Raw genomic sequence first — 25,842 nt, forward strand, 5'->3', positions numbered from 1 at the left:
TACCTAACTGGGCCCCGTTTCCCATTCTCCTCTCCTCTTTCCTACCAGTTTTAGTTGCCTTTTCTTAAACCCAAGAAGTTTACATATGCTACCTCATTTATTCCTCACCAAAATGTTATGGCACAGGCTTGATTACAACTATTGGATACATAAAGTACCTAAAAATCAAAGAGGTGCTTTAAAGTCTTGAGGTTAGACCCAGCCTTTCTGATCCCTAAGTCTGTATTCTTTCTATTAAACTTCAATATGTATTACATTCAGGGCGTTAATCACCTGCTAATGAAGTGAAAACTTTAGTCAAACCAGTTGTTTTCTGTCACCAAAGAGACTGATAAACTGAATGTCTTCATTTCCAAACACTGGTTTTGTTACAGACAAAACCTGAATGCAGACATTCATTGGTTTTGTTAGAGACAAAAATCTGAGTCCAGACTCTTGCGCCATGGCAGCTGGCAGCCAAGCAAGTCACTGTCCTTTGCAGGAAGAGCAGTGAGAACTTTGGAGAGAGAGCCAAGGAAAAGCAGAGGGAAAGTTCATGACTTGGCTCTACCAGTAAAAACTTGATCTGTGCCACAGATACTCAATCAAATGAATTTATGAGGTTTTTTTTAAAGATCACAATTAGTGCCAAAAATCAAAGCCAAGGAGTCATGCCATGTTGACTGATGTGAGGGACACTCCAGAACTAAATGATCAGGCAAGTTCTACAGTTTTATCCCAATTTGCATCGCACCTAGATTCTTTATATTTGTTTAGGCAAAACGTAGATGTTTATTTTTTATTTCATTTTGGAGGAGGAATGACTCTGATAACCTATCTAATACGTCCGCTTTAATTTAGGCCTACATTTGCATTTATGTCTGAATAAATGAGTATCTTCTGTGTGCTTAATGGTTTCCTAGGCCACAATTACCCTGATTGTCATATTCCATTTGAATCATGGGAATCATCGCATTGATCATGTGCTGACTTTTGTGCATAAATATGATGCTACCAGCCCACTAGAGTTGGAATTAGTTAACATTTGCTGATAACTTATTACATGCCAAATAGATATTATTGTTCCCAGTTTGCACATAAGAAAATTGAGACTCATATGGGTTAAATAACTAGATAAAATTGTGCCACTCGTTAGTTACAAGCATTTCTTCTGGGCTCTATATTAGCAACCTAGTGTTTTCTTTCTCTGTGATTATTAAAATGAAACCTAGCACAGGAAAAGTCAACAGCTTGATGTTTGATAATAACTTTTTAAAATATAGAAATGTAATAATTTCACCTCTGTGAACACAGGTCTTAATACACAGTTGACACCGTATCACAATGCCACTCTGTGGAATTACGGCCATGACTGTATCCCTAGAGAAAATATTATTCAGATTAAATAATAAGCAAGATAATATGCTTAATTTATTTATGTATCCCAATTTGGATCATTCTTTTTAATCCCTAAAAATAATTTTATTATTACTAAGAGTGGAGTTTCATGGCCATTTTGCTTAAAGTCCAGTTTAAGAGTTTGAGCCGCAAACCACTTTAATTATAGGGGTATAGAAGAGTATTACATGACCAGCCAATTCTCTAAAGAACACATTGGTACCATAAGATAGCCTCTTAAAGCCAGTAGAGGCAAACAGAAATGTTTATCTAATTTGTTTTGTAGCACCTGCGTAGCACACCATCATTTGACTCTAGGATATACTCAAATTTAAGATTTACTATGCCAACATTGCAGCAAGATTCCCTAGACATTTATCACAATGAGAGAAACGCCTGTAATGCCTGTCCCAGAAATTCACACACAGAATTACAGTAACCTGCTGCTCATTAAAGGTTAAGAGGCATGTACTTGTGGAATTCAATGCCTCAGTGATAGTCAAGGCCATAATTTGATAGACACGATTGTGTTCCTTCTGGAGGCACAGGTTTCTACTTCAAAGCGTGCAAAATGAGAGGGTAAAAATAAGAGAAAAGAATATTTAGAGAATAAATGAAATGAAAAATTCATTGATAATGTTTGGCAGGTGGCAAAATCAATCACATACCTATTTTATAACTATTTCAAGTTACAATTGAGATATTCTAATTCATATCTGGCTAATTTTACCATAATTGTCTTGTCTATATTATGTATTTTAGGTCTTAGTTACTTAAAGTCTACAATATTATTTCATTCCTATATTTTCACACAACAATTAAACAGATAACAATTAAATAAAATTCTAAATTTTAAATCTAGAATTCTCATCCCTTATTTACTTCTGAATCCACATGTATAAGCTTATTTTTTATCTAAGGAACTGAAAACTGCTCATGTCAAGGTCATCAATGTTCTTCATGTTGCCAAATCTAACTGACACCTCTCTGCCCTCCTCTTAGTTGATTTATTAATAGCATTCAACACAGCTGACTATTTCCTCTTTTCTTAAGCACTTACCTTTCTTACCATCTATGAAACCACATGTTTCTGATGCTAGAAATGTTGTATAACAAGATAGTTTAGACTTTGGTGTGTTTCACAGTCTATGTGTGCTGCTATAAGAAAATACTTGAGACTGTTTAGTTTATTTAAAAAAAACAAAAATTTAATTTTCACAGTTCTGGAGGCTGAGAAGTTTGAGATTAAGACTGGCAGGTTCATTATCGAGTGAGGGTTCCCTTGAGTGAGGTTCCCTCATCTCCTACCACTTTCTGTCTCTTCCTAGTTTCATCATTATTCTCTATATTCTGGCTACAGTGTCATTTTTATCCCTCAAATACACATTTTCCATTTCCATTTTAATACTTTTGTGTTTGCTAATTCCTCTTCTTAGAATTCTCTTTCCTCCATTTTTATTGGTGATACTTTCTTATCATTCAGGCCTCAGATCAAGTGTCACCTCCTCAGTGACTCCTAACCTGAATTAGCATCCTTTCTGTCTGCTTCCAAGGTGGTTCCTGAATGCAGAGTCCTCTGGAGGGGAAGAACACTATATCCTCCTATGGCAGAAGGCAAAAGGACAAGAAGGGACAAAAGCCTTCCATCAAGTCCTTTTATAAGGGTACCTAATCCCATGCACCAGGGAGGAGCACTCATAGTCTAATCACCACTTAAAGTCCCTGCCTCCTAATGCTATCGCATTGGCAACATCTCAATTTAGAAGGGGACACATTGAAGCAATAGTCCCAGACTGCCTGGATTTGAATCCCAACTTACACATTTACTAATTTTGTAACCTTGGAAAAATTGGTTTTAATTGATCTATGACTCACTTTCCTTGTATGTAAAATGGGATGATAATAGTACCCCTACTTCATAAAGTTATTATAAGGATTAAATGAGTTAATATTTACAAAGAATTTAGAAAAATGCTTGGCATGGAGTAATCACTATAAAAAGCATTAGATATTATTATTAGCTGTTCCTGACTCTTAGTCTTCTGTGCTGACTCAGCCCAGTCTACAAATGCTGGCATTACCTGATGTTGGATCTCGACCCATGCCCTCTTCCAGTCCCATGGCTTCAAGTTTCATTTATTTGTTGGTGACTCTCAAATAATATGTCATCTCTCCTGTGGACTCTAGATTCCCATATGGAACTGCTTAACTCAAAATAGTCCAAACAATAAGCATAGGTAATAATATTCATACAACAAGAAGTTCTGATATGGTTATAAGTTGGTTTATTTAGCAGCTCAAAGACATCACATCCCTAGGGTCTTTCTATTTTTTCATGTTCTCATCTTTAGCATATCAGCTAATATTCCTGGTTGCAAGATGGCCATAACAGTTGTAGCCATCACATTTAGACCCAAGAGTGTCTAGTGTAGGCTTCCTCAACCTTAGAAATATTGATATTTGGGACTGGATAACTCCTTGCTTTGCTATGTGGGTTGTCTTGTGATTTGTAAAATGGTTAGCAGTATCCCCAGCCTGTACCTAGTAGATACCAGTAACATATTCCAGATGTGACAAACAAAAGCATCTCCAAATACTGCCAAATGTCTCCTGCGGTACAAATTTGTCCCCAGTTGATAATCATTGGTCTAATGAAAGAGAAGAGGCCACCTCCCTCTGTGGGTCTCTTTTCATAAATAAGGGAATCTTTCCTAAAAAAAAAAAAAAACTGCTTCTCAGGTCTCATTTTCCAGGTCTCTGTCACCTTTTTCAAAACCAGTCACTAGCCAGATACATAGGATTACCATGATTGATTTAGAGTAATTAGCATTTGTTTGGGGGTAGGATTAAATACAGAACAGAATTGGCTAGGCCTACAAGGCAGAACAGAGACCAGTATTGGTAGGAATAAGCAGTGGCTGGTACATGTCTCACTCACGTTGTCTTTGCACTGAGAATACGAGTTCACGCCTTTCTCTTCTATCTTCTCCTACTTTCATCATCATTCTCTATATTTGGGCCACACTGTTCTTTCTATCTCTTATTTTCATTTTAAGACTTTTGTGGTTGCTAGTTCCTCTTCTTGGAATTCTCTTTCCCCAATTTTTTATTGGTGATACTTTCTTACATTCAAGTCTCAGATCAAGTGTCACCTTCTCGGTAACTCCTAAGCTTAATTACCATCCATCCCTCTATTCACTCTTTATTACAGCATCTAACTTGTTTTCTACATGGCATTTGCTGCTTTCTGATATTTGCTTGTTCAGTTTGGCTGTCCCAACGAAATGTAAACTGTCAAAAGCAGAAACCTTGTCTTTCTTGTCTTTCATTGTATCCGAAGCACCTATAACAGTGCCTGGATATTATAAGCACTCGATAAATACCTATTATATGAATAAACAAATGAATGAATAACTTGAGAAGTGTGTTCTGAAGCATAGGGGAGGAATCACCTGAGAAACTCCCAGGAATAGTTGGGAGACAATTTAATGTTATAACTTCCTATACTCACAGTGAAATAAATTTGGGAATATCAAAAATACATAACTTGATCTCCACTCTGGGTCAAGATAGAGTAACAGGGACTGGACTTAACTTCCTACCTTAAGCCACTAGAAAGCAGATAAAATACAGAAAATGATTGTTTTCGGACACTGGACAGCAGGAAGTAGAAGGCAGCAATTCTTGAGAGATGAGAAACAAACTAGATATCCTACAATAATCCAAATTTATGCCTGGAGAGTTTTCAGGTCACCTTGTGGAGGAACCCAGGCAAGTTCTGGTAGTTTTCCAGAGTTAAAAAGATAGAGCTGGGAGCTCAAGGATAGCAAGGTAGGTAGAGTTTGCAGGACAAAATACTGGAGAGGAGAGAGCTGCCCAGAGAGGGACCCCAGGAGATGAGTAGAGTGTCTTCCCTCCACACTCCTGATTCCTGGGTACTGATTAGCACATGCTTGAAAGGAAATTACCTGAAGCTTGGGGAGAAGCAACCCCAAAGGAGCAGGCAGAACAACCCTAAGAGCTCTCACTGGGAATAGAATATGCTACAATAGACAGAGAGCAGAAACCATGTAATGTACGTAATATTGGGTAGAGTACTCTGAAGGGCATTGTCTCAGTAATGCAGAAAAATTAGCTTGAGTCTACAGGCTGCTCTAATTCTGTTTAACAAGGCTTAAAAGCAAAGCTTGAAAAGGACAAATGGTTTCCAGGTCACCTAACTGCATATTAGAATTGGAATGAATTATATGTAAAGGAATACAAAATATAAAAATGTCCAACATTTAACAAGATGAAATTCACATCTAGTATCCAATATAAAATACCAGCATGCAAAGAAACAGGAAATAAGACCCATAAATTAAGAAAAGCCAATCAATAAATAAATCCAGAAAGGTCACACATGGTAGAATTAGTAAATAAGGACACTAGAATAGTTAGCATTAGCATAGTTCAGATATTCTGGAAGGAAGAGGAAAGAAAGCACAAGCATGTTAAGGAGAGCAGGAACAATTTTTTTAAGACAAATTTGAACTTCTAAAATGGAAACTACAACAGCTGAGATGAAAAATACACTGGATTAAATGAATAGCAGATTAGACACAGCAGAAGATTAATAAATTTAAAGACAGAAAAAAAAAATGAAAAAAGGGGGAAAAATTCCCTACAGCTTCAGTGAGCTTTGGGGAAAGTTCAACAACCTCATATACATATGTAATCAACGTGCCCAAAATGTTGGGGAGGGGCACAGAAAAAAAAAGTTGTGAGCAAATAGTACATGAAAGTTTCCAAAGTTCACAATGAAAGCAATAAACTCACAGATGCAAGAATCTCAATAAAGTGTAAGCATAAGAAACCTGAAAGAGTTAGACTGAAGTACATCACAATGAGCTTGCCTAACAGCAGTGAAAAGAAGGCAGTCTTAAAATCAGCCAGAGGAACACAAAGATACATTGTACTTGGAAGAACCAAAATAAGATGACAGCAGACTGCTGGTCAGAAATAATGCAAACTAGAAAAAAGTGTAGCAACATTTTTTAGAAAATCTTTTTCAAATTTGTGATATAATTCATATACCATAAAATTCACCTTTTAAAATTGTACAGTTCAATACTTTTTCGTATATTCACAATCTGTGCAACTATAACCACTATATAATTCCAGAACACTTTATCCCCAAAGAAGCCCTGTTCCTACTAGCAGTCAGTCTCCATTTCCCAACCCTGGCCTTGGCAACTACTAATCTTCCTGTCTCTATGGATTCGCCTATTTTTAAAACGTCATATGAATGACATCATGCAATATGCTATCTTTTATGTCTGACTTCTTTCACTCGCCATAATGTTTCCATGGGTCATGTATTTTGTAGCCTGTATTAGTACTTTATTCCTTCTTATGGCTAAATAATATTTCATTATATTGATATGCTACATTTTGTTTATTCATTCATCAGTTGACGGACATTTGACTTGTTTCCACTTTTTGGCTTATATGAATAATTTTATCTGTGTACAACTTTTTGTGTGGTATAGTATATATTTTAATTTCTCTTGGGTAAAGAACTAAGAGTATAATTTCTTGGCCATCATAGTATCTCTGTTTAACCCTTTGAGAAATTTCCAAACTGTTTCTCACAGAAGCTACATAATTTTGCATTCCCACCAGCAAAGTATGAGGGTTCCAATTTCTCCACATCCTCACCAATATTTGTTATTGTTCGTCTTACTGATTATAGCCATCCTAATGTATATAAAACAATACTTTGTTGTGGTTTTGAGTTGCAGTTCTCTAATGTCAGACGATTTTCAGCATTTTTTCCTATACATATTGGCCTCTTGTATATCTTCTTTGGAGACACGTCTATTCAAATACTTTGCACATTTTAACATTGGATTGTCTTTCTGTTGTTGAGTTTTGAAAGTTCTGTGTATATTCTGGATACAAGTCCTTTCTCAGATATATTATTTGCAAACATTTTCTTCCATTTTATAGTTTGTGTATGGACTTTTAATTTTAAGTTTAATGTATGTATTTTTTCCTTTGTCACTTACAGCTTTCAGTCATTTCTATGAAAACATTGCCGTATACATGACAATGGTCAATTACAACTATGTTTTCCTCTAACACTTGAACAGCTTTAGTTATTACATTTAAGTCTGACCCAGTTTTAAAGTAAAATTTCTAATGTTGTTTCATTGTGGTCATAGAATATACTTTGAATGATTTCAGTCCTTTTAAATTTACTGAGGCTATTTTATGGCCTAACATAAGTTCTATTTTAGAGAACATTTCATATACGCTTGAGAAACATAAATATTCTACTATTGTAGGGTGGAGTGTTATATAGATGTATGTTAGGTCTAGTTGGTTTATACTTGTAATCAAATCTTTTAATACTTTGTTGATCTTCTGTCTAGTTGTGGTATTGATGATTGAAACTAGAGTAATGAAGTACCTAACAATTGTCATTGAATTGTTTGTCTTTTCAATTCTGTCTGCTTTTTTGCTTCCTGTATTTCCAAGCTCTAGTATTAGGTGCATATTTTTTAATAACTGTTATGTTTCCTTGAGGAATTGACCCTTTTATCGTTACAAAATGTCGTTCTTTTTCTTTAGTAACAATTCCTAAAGTCAATTTTGTCTGGTATTAGTATAGCTGCTACAGTTCTTTGGCTAAATTGTTTGTCCTATTATCACCACTTGAGATAGCCACAATATTCAACAGTTGCTGCTAGTTGCTTTTGACAAATAGGCCATGGAAAAATATGTTCACACTGAAGGATCTTAAAGTAAGATAAATTAAAAACATGTTCTGTGAGTGAAAGTATTCAGGGAACTATCAGATAATGACAATCCTGTGGTGATAGGACAGCTTTTTGGAACTCCAAACTCATTCCATCCCCTACAGCAGCTAATAAATTACTGGTTTTCATGGTTACCATGATTACATTGCTGGTGATTTTCAAGGCTTCCACAGAACTTATTAGAGGAGGATGAGGATGTGGCAAATTAAATTGCCATGAAGCTTGTGGTTTTCACAGATATTCAGTCTTATTCCTTGAATAAGCACTCATCAGATTAATGCAAGTTTTTGGTTAATTTCCAGTGTTTTGAAATTCTTATTCTGATATTTTTTATGCTAGTGATATCATTCATTTTATGAAGGAGTTAGTTTCAGGGGTCTTTATCCCATTCTAGAAGTACTCTTCTGGAGCAGTTTTCTACAGAATTGAAACAAACAAACAATTGTCAGCCTAGCATTCCTTACCCAGTGAAAATATTCAGAATTGAAGGTAAAATAAGACTATATGACCTATGTATTAGTCTGTTTTCATGCTGCTGATAAAGACATACCCAAGACTGGGCAATTTACAAAAGAAAGATGTTTAATGGACTCACAGTTCCACGTGACTTGGGAAGCCTCATGATCAGGGCAGGAGGTGAAAGGCACATCTCACATAATGGAACACAAGAGAAGAGAGTTTGTGCAGGAAATCCCTTTTCTAAAACCATCAGCTCTTATGAGACTTACTCACTGTCACCAGAACAGCATGGGAAAGACCTGCCCCCATGATTCAATTAAATCCCATGGGATCTCTCCCACAACATGTGGGAATTCAAGATGAGATTTGGGTGGGGACATAGCCAAACCATATCAACCTACAAAAGCTGAGACAGATCAGCAGATATGCTTTACAAAAAATATTAAAATATTTTAAGAGGAAGCAAATTCATAATAAAGGGACTTTTACATCTACATAAATGAATGAAGAGCACAAGTAAAAGGTAACTACATGGGTAAAAATAGAGACTTTTTTCTTAATTTTTTTTTTTTTTTTTTTGAGACGGAGTCTCGCTCTGTCCCCGGGGCTGGAGTGCAGTGGCCGGATCTCAGCTCACTGCAAGCTCCGCCTCCCGGGTTCCCGCCATTCTCCTGCCTCAGCCTCCTGAGTAGCTGGGACTACAGGCGCCGCCACCTCACCCGGCTAGTTTTTTGTAGTTTTTAGTAGAGACGGGGTTTCACAGTGTTAGCCAGGATGGTCTCCATCTCCTGACCTCGTGATCCGCCTGTCTCGGCCTCCCAAAGTGCTGGAATTACAGGCTTGAGCCACCGCGCCCGGCCTTCTTAATTTTCTTTAAAAAGTGATGAATGTTTACAATAAAAAATAAATAACTATATATGGAGTTTAGTATATACAAAGAAATAAAATGTATGATGAAAGTACCACAAAGGTTGAGTGGAAAGAAACAACAGTACGCTGTTGTAAGGTTCTTATGCCATATGCGAACAGGTATAATATTGAAGAAAGACTGTGATAAGTTAAATATGTATACTATACACCCCCAAAATTACTACTAAAATAGCATAACAAAGACTCATAACTAATAATATAAAAAGGGGAGATAAAATGGAATCACAAAAATGATGAATTTATACAAAAGAGGCATAAAAGGAAGGAAAAACAAAAGTGGCATAAACAGCAAACAGCTAGCAGGATTGTAGAGTAAACCCCACTATAACAATAATTGCATTAAATGTAAATGATCCAACCACTCCAGTTAAATGGCAAAGATTTTTTTATGTGCTGGCAATTTTATTTATTTATTTTTCATTTTTTAGATGTGATTGACATGTATTTTTTATAACTTTCAGTTTTAGGGGTATATGTGCAAGGTTTGTTGCATAGGTAAATTGTGTGTTGTGAGTTTTGGTGAATAAGCAAGCATAGTATGTGATAGGTTTTTTTTTTATCTTCCCCCTTCTCCCATCCTCCACCCTCAAATAGACCCTAGTATCTGTGGTTCTCTTCTTTGTGTCCATGTGTACAATGTTAAGCTCTCACTTATAGTGAGAACATGCAGATTTGGTTTTCTGCTCCTGTGTTAGTAAGCTTGGATAATGGCCTCCAGTTCCATCTATGCTGCTGCAAAGAATATGATATCATTCTTTTTTATGGCTGAATAGTATTCCATCATGAATATGTACCACATTTTCTTTATCCATTCTACCACTGATGGGCACTTATGTTGATTCCATGCTTTGCTTTTGTGAATATTGGATTAAAAAGCAAGTTCAACTATATACATTTATAAGAAATATACTTTAAAAATTAAGATACAAATATGTGAAAGTAAAAGGATGGAAGAAGATATATCATTCTAAAAAACAAACAAACAAACAAAAACTTGGGAATGGCTACATTAATATGAGATGAAGTTGATTTCTGAGCAAAAGAATGTTACCAGAGATAAGGGAAGTCATTTCATAAAGATTCAATAAGAGAACATAACAAATCTAATTGCTGACATACCTTTGAAGAGAGATTTAAAACACATAAAGCAAATACTGACATAACTGCAAGGGGAGACAGATAAACCCACAATTGTTGAAGATTTAAGCAATTATCTCTCAATAATTAATATAATTGATATCACTGTAAATAATATAAAACCTCTACAACACTTTCAATCTACTTGACCTAATGAACATTTATAGAATAATCCACACAAAAATAGCTGGCACACAGCTTTTAAAAATGTATACATGAAATTTATCAGGAGAGATCATATTTTATTGGGCCATAAAACCAGTCATAATAAATTTAAAAGGAGTCAAGTCACACAAATAATGTTTCCTAATTACAGTGAAAATAAATTTTAAAAATCAACAACTAAATTATATCAATCATATCTGGAAAAATCTTCAAATATTTGGAGACTAAATAACATGCTTCTAGACACACCCAGAAGTTTTTCAAAAAAGAAACAATGAGAGAAATTAAAAAGTATTTTGAATTTAATGAAAATAAAAACACAGCACATCAAAATTTGTGGGATACATTTAAGATAGTATTTAGAAGAAATTATAAAGTACTAAAAACCTGTGTGAGTAAAAAAGAAAGGTCTTACATAAATGACCTCAGCTTTTATTTTAAGAAACAAAGCAAAGACGAGCAAATGAAGCCCTAAGAAAATTATATTTCACTCCCTTTCATTCTCATAAAATGCTTTGCTATCACATTATCATTACCAAGTTAATTTTACACAAGTTTGGAAAATTTGTCCTTTCTTTCTTTGAAAGTCCAAAACATTTTAATTTCCGTACTCAAAAACATGACACATCGTTACATTGTTTTTCTATTATTTCTGTTTTCAAAGGCTATATTATAATTTTGTTGTATAATATTATTTGTCTCATGATTTTCATTTACTGTTTAAAACATGAAACATTTTAATAAGGCTTTTCAGCTCCATTTTGTAATTTAGAAATGTTATGTAGGAATGTCTCTTTCAGCCGGTAATTTTCTGGAGTGATTTTAAATAGAAAGTCTCATTCATTTCTAGTTGATATTTAATAATGAATATTTAATTTTATTTAACTATTTTAACAGCTTTGGTGAATTATAATTGACACTCAATAAGTTGCATATATTTAAAGTATACAATTTGATAGGCTTCGATATATGTATATACTCATGAAGCTACCATCAAAATCAAGATAATAAACATGTCTATCGTCCCCAACATGTTCTTCACACCTTTGTAATTTCTTTCTCCTGCTCTTCCCTATCCCCTCATCCCCGTGCAACAATTGATTTGGTTTCTATTACAGTAGATTAGTCCATATTTTTAAAAATTTTATATAAAATAATTATGATAAGTATTCTTTATCATATGACTTCTTTCAGTATAATTATTTCAAGATTTATTCATATTGTTGTGTGTATGAAGAGTTCACCTTTTGTTTGGCGAAGTATCCATTCACCTGTTGATGGACATTTGGGTATTTTTTTTTGGCGGGGGGGGGTTGTTTGTTTGTTTGTTTGTTTTTGAGACGGAGTCTCACTTTGTCGCCCAGGCTGGAGTGCAGTGGTGGGATCTCGGCTCACTGCAACCTCCGCCTCCTGGCTTCAAGTGATTCTCCTGCCTCAGCCTCCTGAGTAGCTGGGACTGCAGGTGCATGCCACCATACACAGGCAGATCACGAGGTCAGGAGTTCAAGACCAGCTTGGCTAATATGGTGAAACCCTGTCTCTACTAAAAATACAAAAATATTTGGGTAGTTTCTAATGTTTGGCAAATAAATTAGCAATTTTTAACAAATAAAACTGCCATAGATATTTGTGTCATACAAGCCTTTATATGGTCATACGTTTTCATTTCTCTTGGATGAATACTTAGAAGTGGATAGGCTGGGGCATATAGTAGGTGATTGTTCAAACTTTTTAAAAAATTGAAAATCTTTTCCAAACTGATTATATCGTTTTGTATTCCCACTAGCAATGTATGGGGTTTCCAATTGTTTCACATTCTTTCCAATACTTCCTAGGTCATTCTTTTTAGTATTAGCCATTTTAATAGGTGTGCAGGGGCATCTCATTGTTATTTCAATTTGCATTTTCTTTAAATCTGTAGGTGTCTCTTGATGTATTGCAACTCTAAATAAAATATTATTTCAGGAGGATATTTAAAGCTACATGATAAAACATAAATGTGGAGATTCCTTCAGTTGAATTAGGGGCTGGAAATAAAGTTTATGAGAAACAGTTATAATTAAGCCATAAAAACTTGGTAATGCTGCCTGGTTATCTAGTTCTTAAGGTATTAGAGATTGTCTTAGAGCTCTCTTACATTTCAGATTTTCTGATATGAAAAATCAGGATGAAGAAAAACTGGAAACTGCCTCTCTGCAGACTCTGTTAACTATAACTTTAGCATATTGAAAAGACATATATTGGGAAACTTTTGAAAGTTGTCTGTGTATATGAGGTTTTCTATGGCCATTCTATAGTCTGTGTATTAAGGTTTGTCCTTGATATATTTAAGACACTGTTTAGGAGTGAAAAAGATCAGGAAGATCAGTCTAGGCTTTGTGAAATTTCCTTGAACTTTATCATATGCCACTAAGTGGCATCTTATTAGTGGAAATAAAGCTTTACTGTTTCAAACAGGTAATACTATTAAGCCAATTCTTTTATTAAATTTGTATTCCTTCCAGTCTCTTAAAACTTTCCTTGAGGATTAACTTTTTCATAGAGTGATAAAATATTAAATACATGTTCACATATTTACTTTGCATGGTGATTTATAACCAATGAGGTTGTAAACATCCAGTAAGCCTGCTCTATCATGAAGTTTTTTTCTTTATGTTTTGTAGACTTCAACTGGTTTCATTTTTACCTTAATAATACATAGTTCAAATGTATAATGTTTGCATTTACTCTAGGCCAGACACTTTGCTAAGCATTTTTAATGTATATCGGAGTCCTAAAAAAACCTCTGAATAGATATTATTTTTATTATTATTATATTATAGAGATTAACAGTACTGATATTAACAAATGTTAAAGAAAAAAATTACTTTCACTTTAAAGTGGCTTATCAGCAGATAATATATGTGTAACTCATTTATATATTCTGTAGCTCTTTTCAGTATTATTTTTTCCCATCCAAGCTTCCAGGAATTTACTTGTACATTCTACATTGATAATCTCACCTTTGGGATTATATCTCGCTAATGTCCACTGGAAATAGAAGTCTTTCGGGTTCGGACTTGTGTCTGTATATATCAGTATTTCTTTCTACTAATGTCACTATAATCTATTCAATTCAATTTTTTTAAATCCCTCAATGTCATGGCTCCCCTGCATGCAAATGAGAGATAGAATTTTACACGGTCTGTCTATCTCTCTGCTACATTCTACTCCTAAATATGTTAATCCAATATCTTGAACCGACTATTTCTAGCCCCATCTCTTTATCTTTCTTTGAAACTCTCCCTGTCAGTTTCACCACCTCTGTTTTAATTAGATTTTGTGGATCCCAAAGTTTGTATAATTTAGGGAGAGGGACTCTTAAGAGAGAAAGAATGTAAAATTATAAAATTAAACAAATATTCAACATGAAAAAAGCAATTCTAACCATTACAAATTCTAAAAGCTGACAAACATCACAAATACTATAAAAGCCAAGAAAAACAACATATAATTTTTAGTATGTTGCCTGATGTAACTCTAATATACCCTCTTTCCTACTTTTTTGTCTGCATCTTTTTATCACTTAATTATATTACAATAATTCCAAAAATATTTTATAGACAGAATAAAAAGCTAATTGGTTCTCTCTTCTACCATGAATTATAGAAATCTGTTTTTTAATATCAATAGTTGGGATGCATAAAATATGTGACTTAATGCACAGTCATATTCCTATTTGTAACTTGGCAAAAGGTTATGACCTAGTGATATAAAAATTCTGATAATTTTTTTTTTTTTTTTTTTTTTTTTTTGAGATGGAGTCTCGCTCTGTCGCCCAGGCTGGAGTGCAGTGGCCGGATCTCAGCTCACTGCAAGCTCCGCCTCCTGGGTTCACGCCATTCTCCTACCTCAGCCTCCTGAGTAGCTGGGACTACAGGCGCCCGCCAGCTCGCCCGGCTAGATTTTTGTATTTTATATGGGTTGGCTGTGGTGGCTCATGCCTGTAATCCTGGCACTTTGGAAGGCTGAGGTAGGAGGATTGCTTGAGACCGGGAGTTTGAGACCAGTCTAGGCAGCATAGGCTAGTCTCAAACTCCTGGTCTCTACAGAGATTTCTAAAAATTCGTTGGGTATGGTGGGACTCACTGTATTCTCAGCTATTCAGGAGGCTGAGTGAGGAGAATTGCATGATTTTGGAGGCTGAGGATGGAGTGAGCCATGATCACGTTACTACACACCAGCCTGGGCAACAAAGCAAGACCCTGTCTCTCTCTTTGTTTAGAGATAGGGTCTCCCTGTGTTACCTAGGGTGGTCTCGAACTCCTGGCCTCAAGCGATCTTCCTGTCTCAGTCTCCCAAAGTGCTGGGATTAAGACATCGGCCACTCTGCCCAGTTCTTGTCTCTTAAAGAAAAAAAAAATATAGTCAATTGGAATTTGCAATGAGATTGAGCACATTCTCCAGGGGAATAAATTCACTTTGATTAGGTGTTAGTGAGAACTGGAAACCAGTCTTCTAAATCTACACATGATATAAGAGAAACAAAAATTCATGGAACTAGCTTTTAGCTCTAAACAATTCACAACTTGTTTCACCTCTACCACACGTTCTTTGGGTACTAGCACAGTAAGACACTTAACATTGTCTCTGGAAGTAGGTGGTTTTGTTTGAGAGTTCCTGTGCTCCTGGCCTTTTGTGTCACCACACTAGGTGAATTGTCACTGTGGGCATGAGTATCCCTATAACTTAACTACACTTTAAAAATTACTGAAAATCACTAAACCAAAACAAAATATAGCCTCAATGTAACTTCCTGATAGCCAGATTCCAAAAAGAATCCCAGCTACTTCAATACTACAACATGAAGGTAAGCATGAGCCAGACAAATTGAGTAGAAAAAGACAGTAGTCTTATCCATTGTTGTTAAAATGTCTTTCTTTTGTATTAATTTTACAAGAACAGAAGACACATGTGCTCATTAGTAAGTCACTACCACGATCCTGAAGAGTGACTGTGCAAGTAAGGGTCCCTGAAGTTTAAGTTTTTGAAGCTGTGGCAAATTTACCTCTGGTCCTAACCCAAGGATTTTGGAATAATAACTGCCATTCACACAAAAAAGCCATTCCATTGCAATTCTTAGTGTTCTTTTCTTCAAACCATCACACAAAACTCTTTTCTCTTACTCCCTCACGTGTTCAACCATATTGATGGAGCACCTACTGTATACAGTCACGAGCTGATTGGCAATGGGGGTGTGTCCTGAGAAATGCATCATTAAGCAATTTCGTCATTTTGCAAACATCATAGAATGTACTAATGCAAACCTAGATACTATAGCCTACTACACACCTAGGCTATATAGCATGTTGCTCCTAGGCTACAAATCTGTACAGCATGTTACCATACTAAATACTGTACACAATTGTAACACAATGGGAAGTATTTATGTACCTAAATGTAACTAAACATAGAAAAGGTATGGTAAGATTATCGTACCTTAAAAGATAAAAAAAGAACACCTGTATAGGCCACTTACCATGAATGAAGCTCGCAGGACTGGAAGTTGTTTTGAATGAGTCAGTGAGGAAGAGGTGAGTGCATGTGAAAGACACTATTGTACACCATTGTAGACTTCATTAACATCGTATTCTTAGGCTACACTAGATTTAAAAAATAGTAACAAATATACCTTAGCTTACTGTGACTTTTACTTTATAAACTGTTCAATTTACCTTTTTGACTTTTTTGTAATAACATTTAGCTTAAAACACACATTGTACAGCTGCACAAGAGATTTCCTTTCTTTATAACTTTATTCTATAAGGTTTTTATTAATTTTTACCTTTTTAAACTTTTTTTGTTAAAACTAAGACACATACACATACATTAGCCTAGGCCTACATGGGGTCAGGATAATCAATATCATTGTCTTCCACCTCCACATCCTGTCCCCCTGGAAGATCTTCAAGGACAATAACATGCCTAGAGCTGTCATCTCTTAAGACAACGATGCCTTCTGGAATACCTCCTGAAGGACCTGCCTGAGGCTGCTTTACAGTTAACTATTTTTTAATAAATAGGGGTACACTGTAAAATAACTATTAAAAAGTCAGCACAGGAAGTTTATTTACACCAGCATCACCATAAACGTGTGAGTGATGCACTGTACTATGATATTACAATGGCTACAACATCACTAAGCAATAGCCAGTTTTCAGCTTTATTATAATGTTATATGGTCCACAGTCCTTTGTTTATGTGGTCCATATTTCACCAAAACGTCACTGTGCAGTGCATGACTGTACTAGGTTCTGTGTTCAACCCTGGAAATGTAATGATGTACAAGAAAGATCTGCACGGTGCTTCTCTCTCAGAGCTCACTGTCAGAGGCAGTTAACTACCCATTTGTAGGCTAGAACATCTCAGGTTTGCAATCAGTCAAAAGTCTCCCTAGGCTCTGTCCCACTATGATGTTAATTTTTTAGGCTACATTCAGTCTAAGCCTTAATTCGTGTCTTAATCCATTCAAACTGCTATAACAAAATGCTGTAAACTGGGTGGCTTAGAAACAACAATCACTTACTCCTCACAGTTCTGGATACTGGTAAGTCCAAGATAAAGGCACCGGCAGATTCGGTGTCTGGTGAGGACCCATTTCCTGATTCATAAATGGCAGTCTTTTCACTGTAACTTGACATGGCAGAAGGGTCATGTGAAGTTATGGTGAAAAGTTACAGTGACCTCTCTGGGGGCTCTTTTACGTGGGAATTAATTTCATTCACAAGGGCTGTCTCTTTGTGACCTAATTACCTGATTAGGCCCCGCTTCTTAATACCATTACATTGGGGATTGGGCTTTAACATATTAGTTTTGGGGGAACACAAACAGATCATAACAGTCTGGATTACCACACCCTAGCCCAGTACGCAGAACCAGTGATAGCTTCCTGTTGCACGGGGCTCTGAGATCAGATTCCTCATCCTCAGTTACAAGGCACCTATTACACTCTCCTGAACTGGTCAGTGAGCTCATTTCACTGCTTGCTATCCCATTACCCTGTTCAGCTCATGAGAACTTCCCTTGCTGTTTGCCCTTTCCACCCAATTACTCCTCTTCTAGATCTTCCCTACCTAGCCTGGCACTCTGCATGAGGAGTGCTCTTCACACAATATGCAACCACTTCACTCACAGCACCCATCACCTGAACAAAACCCCCCTGAATGAAGTGAGCTAGTGTGTCTTCATCACTTACCAGATCTCTTTGTAAAAAAGAAGATAAATTCTACTTTCTATGTAAGATAAATAATCATCATCTAGTCCTGAGCATGAACACAATACTATAAAGTTGGTGGTCCTTTACAAAAAATACATGGTTTTCGATTGTTCTCTTAATGTGTTAGTGTCAGTTAAGAAATCATTACTTTAACTGGAATGTTGGAGGAACAAGACTTAGAAATGGTAAAATTTGGTGGTAATCACACACAATAACAATTTGTATTGTTTGAGTCAGTGCTAGAGTTCATTCAGGTGGTATCTGGGTGGCTTTGTTAGTCTTGCTTCCCAAATTAGCTTTGCTTTCCGATCCAGATGTCAATATGTGAACTGGTCATCAGCCAAGTGCAGAAGGATACACAAGCTGGCTGCAAAACATGATGACCTATCCAGTGGAAAGATGAAACCTGACAGAGACCTGGGGACAGACAGGCTCAGACTCTGCCCGGGAATGCTTAGGAATCTGGGGAAAGGCACATCGGAAACTTGAAAAGGGAAAGGGCAAACTTCAAAAATGTACAAGCTGAAAGCTACAAAAAGCTCAACCCAACCATCTTTGGAAAGGCAATCCCAGTCCTTAGGAATGTCATAGAGCAACTCTATTACCACATACATGAAACCTCAGTGCTAATATGGCCTTGCCAATGAAAATTTGGCTCTCATGGACTGAATCATAATCAATTATACACAAATCAAATATTCCAAGTGTATAAGCGATCTCTGTGAATTGATGAGACATGTGTAGCCCTGAGGATAAGAGGATAACAGGTGTATAGTCACTGTTTTCTCAGAGCTGGTCACATGAAAGGAGAAAGCAGTGATGCATGCAGCTGTATTTATATCCTGCATTCAATCATGGAAAAAGCAGCATTCAATATCATTGTCTGCCCCCACTAAAAGGAGATCCGGATAGTTCTTTTGGGAATTTCACAAATTCCCAAATTATCTGGACACAGAATGTAGCCCTTACTTATTTCTCAGTTCTACAGAGTTTTAAAATGCCCCTGTAGGGGAAGGGATATTTGGCATATCTAGGAACCATCCTCACAATTTACTGCAAACCCAAAACTGCTTTAAGAAATGGTCTTAAATAATGATTTTTTAAACTAATAAACATTATGCATTGCTTTTAAAATTCAATGCCAATCAGTAAATGTGCTTTGAAATTTATGAAGCCCAGGTAGTTAAGACACATACACTTTGTGAGTCTTTTAGAAATAGTGGCACCATCCCATCGGAGCAGGCACGATGTCTCCTTTAACAGATGGCTGGGAAAGAAGGCAGCCAAAAGACCATGTATGAACAACAAGTGTGCTTCTAAGGGCGGCAGTCCAAGCAGCGAATGTTGAAATTGTTTTCCATCCTACGCTTGCAGGCCTGTGGCAAAGGGACTGGGAAATCAGTTGACTTCTGTGCACTCAAGCAAAATGGCCAAATAGCTCCTGTGACTATAGGAAAGGAGACCAGCAGATGTGCGGGTAGCAGAGTGTTCCAAGCGTGGGATTAGGAATGTTCATTGTCCTTGCACCATTACGTGCAACGCTCTTTGTTGTCTGTTAACACCATGTTTTATCTTGTTTTCACTCATACAAGCTGAGGAATGAGCACAACACAGAGAGGCAGTTTGGCATCTTCAGAGATGAAAAGTATTTTCGCTAGAAAGATCGGGTACAAATCTATTTTACCTAAGAAGAGAAATATGATTTATAAGAGGGGAGGTGTCTTTGATCTTTGCTGCCTTTCTTACTGTGCTTTAAACAAATTTCTTCTACATAAACGTGGGTATAACTAGTTTATAATCTTATATCTGTCTAGTTCAAGTCTTACAAGGATGCGGTGGAATATCTGCAATGAAGAGAAGTCTTACCCATGTGTATAAGGACCTCTGGAGTAAAAAGCTGCAATGTTTGTGAATTTTGAGGCTATGTTGTTGAATGATGATTTGTGCATTAATGAGACTTTTTGGCATAGTGTGTGGATGGAACTTAAATTTTAATAGAAACATAATGTTATTAAAGCCCAGAGTCCGCGGGTGAGGGTATGTGTGTATGCTTAAGTGTGTGTATAAAATTGGTTTCTACATCCAAATGACTATACATATATGAATATAAAAAAGTGTTAGTATTTCTGGGTTTGCTGCATTAATTCCTTAAATAACTAGACTTACACAGTACTCAGAACAATGAGACAGATAAGTTTCATTGTAAAATGAGGCCCTTGATAAACAGACTTCTGTTGTGGGACTTTTCAGTTCTTAGACGAGATCTTACTTTTTAAACGTATGTACTGACAACAAGTGAAAGTAGAGGGAAGAAAGATCTGATCCGTATAGTGCCATAAAATCCATGTTTAAGTACACCTAATGCTACTTTTCAAACAGCACTCCACCAAGTTGACACCCATACTCCCTCCACCCCGAAAAGATTTAGGGAATAATCATTTTTTCAACCTAATCTTTATTAGATCAACTACATTCTCTGCCATCTTATGATAGGACCCCACTCGTATATAATGCACACTGGAGGTGAAGCCTTTAAAAATATGTAATGTCCTTTCATTATAGTTTTCAGGAAGTGAGAATGTTTGTATAAAATCAGGCTGGGTTATTGACTCAAGAGTTCTCCCATCTGCCGAATCTAATCAGTACAGGAAGCATTTTCAAATTATTAGCGGACACTGACACAAGTTTATGAAATACATTCCTTTCTATTATTTCCTAATCTTGTCCAACTTTGTACACTTTGAGCCTCTAGGATTGGAAATCAATCATGCTGACAATTCATGTTATTTTTTAAAAAATTAATACAATTTGCCAAATCTTGAAATATTTCTCCCAATTTTCATCAAAAATGAAATGTTATTTTTTACGGTAACTTTTTTTGAGTTGTTCATCCGTAGTTTCAAATAATGTTGGCTTAAAATAATGTAGTTAAATATTTTGTATTTCAAAATAGCTATAAGAGATGAATTCAAATATTCTAACCACGCAAAAATGATAAATATATGAGTATACTGAAAACCCTGATTTGATCATTGCACAATATATACATGTATCAAAACATCATACTGTGCAAAAATATGTATCAATTAAAATAAACAAATACCGAAATAAATTTTAATGTAGGTTGAAATGACCTCGATTTGTTGAAACTGCTGTTTTAATCAGAATCTACTTTAAAAGTTTACATTTTTTATTAGTTTAAAACTTACAGAATTATAAAATACAGTTAAAGCTTAGATAATTCTGGAACCCAAGTGCAGTTTTATGAAAGTAGGATGTTTAATTTAAAATGCAGAAAAAAGTCTATCAAACTAGTGCAATGAGACATCGAGGACAGGCCAAATTTTTGAATTTTTGGGGCAGTGCTGCCCTCTAATGATAGTATTGAAGAACTTGCTTTTTTTTGGTCATTACTTAGCAAACAGTTTAACCTCACATTCTCATTCCTGGTTGCACATTAGAATCACCTGGAGACCTTTTAGAATAGTCTCCATTCTCATCCCCCAGAAATTCTGACATATTCATCTATGTCCTGGGCATTAGTAGTTCTTACATGCTTTCCTGGAAATTCAAACATGCATCATTGTAAGAAATGCCAGTGTAGGCAGAGAAACAAAGTATTAACAATACCAAAAAAATTGTATCCCAGTCTCCGGAGTATTTAGCACACCAATGATCACTGGTCTCTTTCTATTCTGCAATACCATTTTCAGGGACCTGACTTCTGACCCCCAAACTCCCCGATTAGCCACTGGCCAAGTTATTACATAGGCACAACTAGATATAAACATACTGACATACAGAAACACATATACATTCACAACTGCAGGAAAAAAAAAACAAAACCTCTTCCTTCCAGTTCCCCTGCATCTCAACTACTTGCAAACTTCCAAACAACAACAAAAAAATAGCTTCATTCCTTATTATAATTCAGAAGGCTTTAAAACTGAAGACAACACTGTTGGGAAGAAAGGGGAACAAAAACGGGAGGATGGCATTAAAAACAGGAGTAGGAGGTCTTTTTTATCTTGTGTATGTTTCCTGTCCTCCCCATTGCAATATAATTTTAAGAATAAAGGAATTTTTGTCTGTTTTAGGACAATGCTTGGCACAGAGTTAGCACTCAATAGGCATTGTTTAATGGATGAACAAATAAATGAATGAATGCATGAATGAGTAGGTTTATGTTTGAGACTGGGTGAGAGAGAGAGAGAAAATATGAATAAATATTCAACGCTTTGGGAGAAGGAACAGGTAACTTCACACTGAAGGAAAAAAGAGACCTATCTATCCAAATGAAAGGTTGAAAATCTGTATCACTGTAAAAAAGGGGAAAAAATAGAAAAAGAATAATGGAAAAGCAAATTTATAATTAATTGGTAGAAACCTGTGAATTGTGTCAAAATCCAACTACTCCAAGACTGACCTTAAAGGTCATTTAAAGACACATGATTAGAAACAAAATAAATTAGTCACTTTTGGAGAGTTTTAGGGAACCACCTCATTATTTTGATAACTAGTAAATAAAAGGTAAAAATTAGTAACTCAACCTGTCTTTCCTACACAAACTCTATCACTGGGTAACCAAATATAAGTATTTTTCTATAGAAATAGTCCAGTTATTAAGTAAATAAGAAATTATTGAATTAGAATATCATTACTGTCATTATCTTCCAAGCCACAATGAGTGAATGAATTCTTTAGCATTGAGCATCAACAGCTGCTAACAGGACAGAGGAAGAATCATCAGACTCTTGATACCTCTTGATAGACGAACACATCACTACCTATAAAGTAATCTTGCTTAAAAAACTGAACCTATCTGACAAGGCTCTAAGCTCAAATATCAATATACAGAGGACCAAAAAAAAACCTCACTAAAATGCACACAGGTGCAATCAGTAAAATCCAGAAGAAGGAAATTCTATGGGACAAACAATCTGGCTTCATCAAAAATGAACTGCAACAGAAAAGAGAGTTGGAGAAGAAACGTGTAGATTAAAATGTCTTAAAATACATGTCAATGAGGCACAGTTTGTGAACCTTATTTTGAAATTGATTCAAACAAATTATGAAAAGTTAATAATTTATAGGACATTTAGAATTTGAACACTTACTGGATATTCTATATTAAGAAATGTTAATTTTAGGTATAGTAATAATATTATAGTTATGTTCATTCTATATAATGAATGATATATAATTTATATATAATAATATATAATATATTAATTGATATTATATATTAGTATATAAAAACAGTATATATAAATATATATTAATCTATGTATAATAATGAATAATATTCTATTATGTTTTAGAATACATACTAGAACATTTATAAATGAAATAATATGTGTGATATATACTTGAAAATAATGCTACAGGGAGAAGTTAGTCACTGAGGATTGGGCCTGTGTCAATAATTGTTGAATCTGGGTGGATGAGTGTGTGGAGGGTGGTACTATCTTTTTCACTTTTGTATAGGTTTGAAATTGTCCACAATAAAATTTTTTAAATGATCCCATGATGAAAACTTCCTCATTAAGACGGAAAGAGGAATTAAGGAAGGATATTTATGACAAACTATTTTAGAAATAAAGAATAAGAAGAGGAAAATGCTTTTAATAGATTTTACTTGCCCATGGTGAGCTGTTCAATCATTCTTACTGTTTTTCTCTGGAAGTTTTTAAAATAATGCAATACTTGCCATTGAAGCCAGCATGCCAAGAGCATTTCCATTTGCAATGAGAAAGAATGAAGCACTTACTGTCCTTACTGTGAGATTTACAGAAAGAGATAGGAGAGGAGAAGTTGTGCAAGTCTTGATGCTGTAGTACATGGAGAATACTTAGTCGTTATTTCTGGGAATACTTACATAGCAATGCTATCAAGAAGGTGCCTACATCTGGGGCCTTTTGCTTTTATTTTTCTTTCCTATGGAAAATAAGTTATGCTGGATTTTCCTTTTTTATCCAGCAATATAAACTGTCAGAAATATAAGAGTTGGCCTTGTTCTCCCCATTCCATCAAAATATCATTGTGTACGTCAGTGCAAGTGCTTAATTCATAGAGAGCAGATTAAATGAATGATTTGGAGGTTATGAATCTGGGAATCTACTCTTGTAGATCCAGCAGGGGGAGTAGTGAGCGTAGATGTGGCTTCTCAAAAGAGGATGAGGCTATTTGAAGCAGGTAGATTGTAGATACACTGTTCTCTTATGAACCTGTTTCTTACTTCACCTCTATTGTACAGACTCTGGCTCCTCATTGATAAGTGAGTATCCATAGCAGACCTGTTTCATTCTTACCCCACCGTAATACAAAGATTATTCTGGTAATATGGAGCCAGAGGACATGAATCCAAGATTCTCCTTTTTGTGGTCTGAATTTCTCTTCACAGTTAGAAAATTCCTTTTAATGTTCTCCCCTTATTCAATTATCCCATACCTTTTCCCCCTTCTCCATTTCTGTCTCCTCAAAGCCTGACCAATAGTGAAGTAGAAGCCATTCTACTTTCGATTAAGGACCGAGATTCAGACAGGAAAATAGTCTCTGCTGTTTCCAACCCGTGTCCCTTTACATGCCCCAGTGATAAATTTGGGGCCACAAATCTCTCCCAGAGAGGCCCCAGACAAGTAAACCAGTTGCACCTTACCATACATTCAGGCACCAAAGCACGAGGGATGCCTTTTGCTCAGAACTGAGGGGCAATTAGCTGCATTGGCCAGGGAGAGGCACTAGGCACCTTTTCTACTTGCTGCCTTTGAAAATGAACCAAGCCACAACAAGAAAGCCTTAAATGGACCCTAGTAATAGCTGATCCACTTTGGCCTAGCTAGTAACACTCTAAGAACGCAACAGCCCAGCTGTTTTCAAGTCCTCATTCTATAAAAAGCAAGGGAGTCAAGCTCCAGCTTAGCTGCCTCAGTGAGAGTGAGCGAGGGTTAGCTCCTCTGTAGCATCAGCTGCCTCCTCAACTGATCCTTCTTCCTGCAGGACACAAGGAGAAGAAAACTCAAGACGATGTACCCCCATTAACATAATTGTTATTGTTTAGCACAAAGTAAATTTGTCCTCACAGTCTCTCTTGTAGAAAGAATCCTTGCATCAGAAGATCTGTACTTTACATTAGTGCTTCTTACATTTTGGTTTACATAGAACTCACTTGGAGATCTTGTTGAACTGTGGTTATGGAGGAGGGCCAGAGATTCCAAAGGGGTTCAACCTGGCTTTTCAACGTGTGGTCCATGGATTAGCCCCATCAGCATCACCTAGGAGCTTGCTAGGAAGATCAAAGTGAAATAGTGCTACCATTTTTCCCCTTTATGTTCAAAGATTCCTGATGCTGGGGCAATTATAATCATAATCATAACAGTAAAATAATAATAATAATAATAATAGTGAAATAGTAATAGTAAAATAATAATAAAAAACTGTTGATGAGTGCTTATTGCATGTCAGCAACTATTTACATAATAACTCTAATGCAAATATCATAGTCCTCATTTTATGTATAAAAAAATCTAAAACTCAAAGAAGATAAGTTATCCAAAAATCACATAGCTGGGAAGTGTTCCATCCAAATCTATTCAACTGCAAAGCCTGGACTCTCTCTTTGCCACTCCATGCTACCATAACGGAGATCTTTCATCCTACCACTAACCCACCACAACATTCCCTGACTGCTTCCCCAGACTCACCCATTGTTTGCTC

This window comes from Piliocolobus tephrosceles, chromosome 5 (assembly GCF_002776525.5).
Source record: "Piliocolobus tephrosceles isolate RC106 chromosome 5, ASM277652v3, whole genome shotgun sequence".
NCBI classification, from domain to species: Eukaryota; Metazoa; Chordata; class Mammalia; order Primates; family Cercopithecidae; genus Piliocolobus; species Piliocolobus tephrosceles.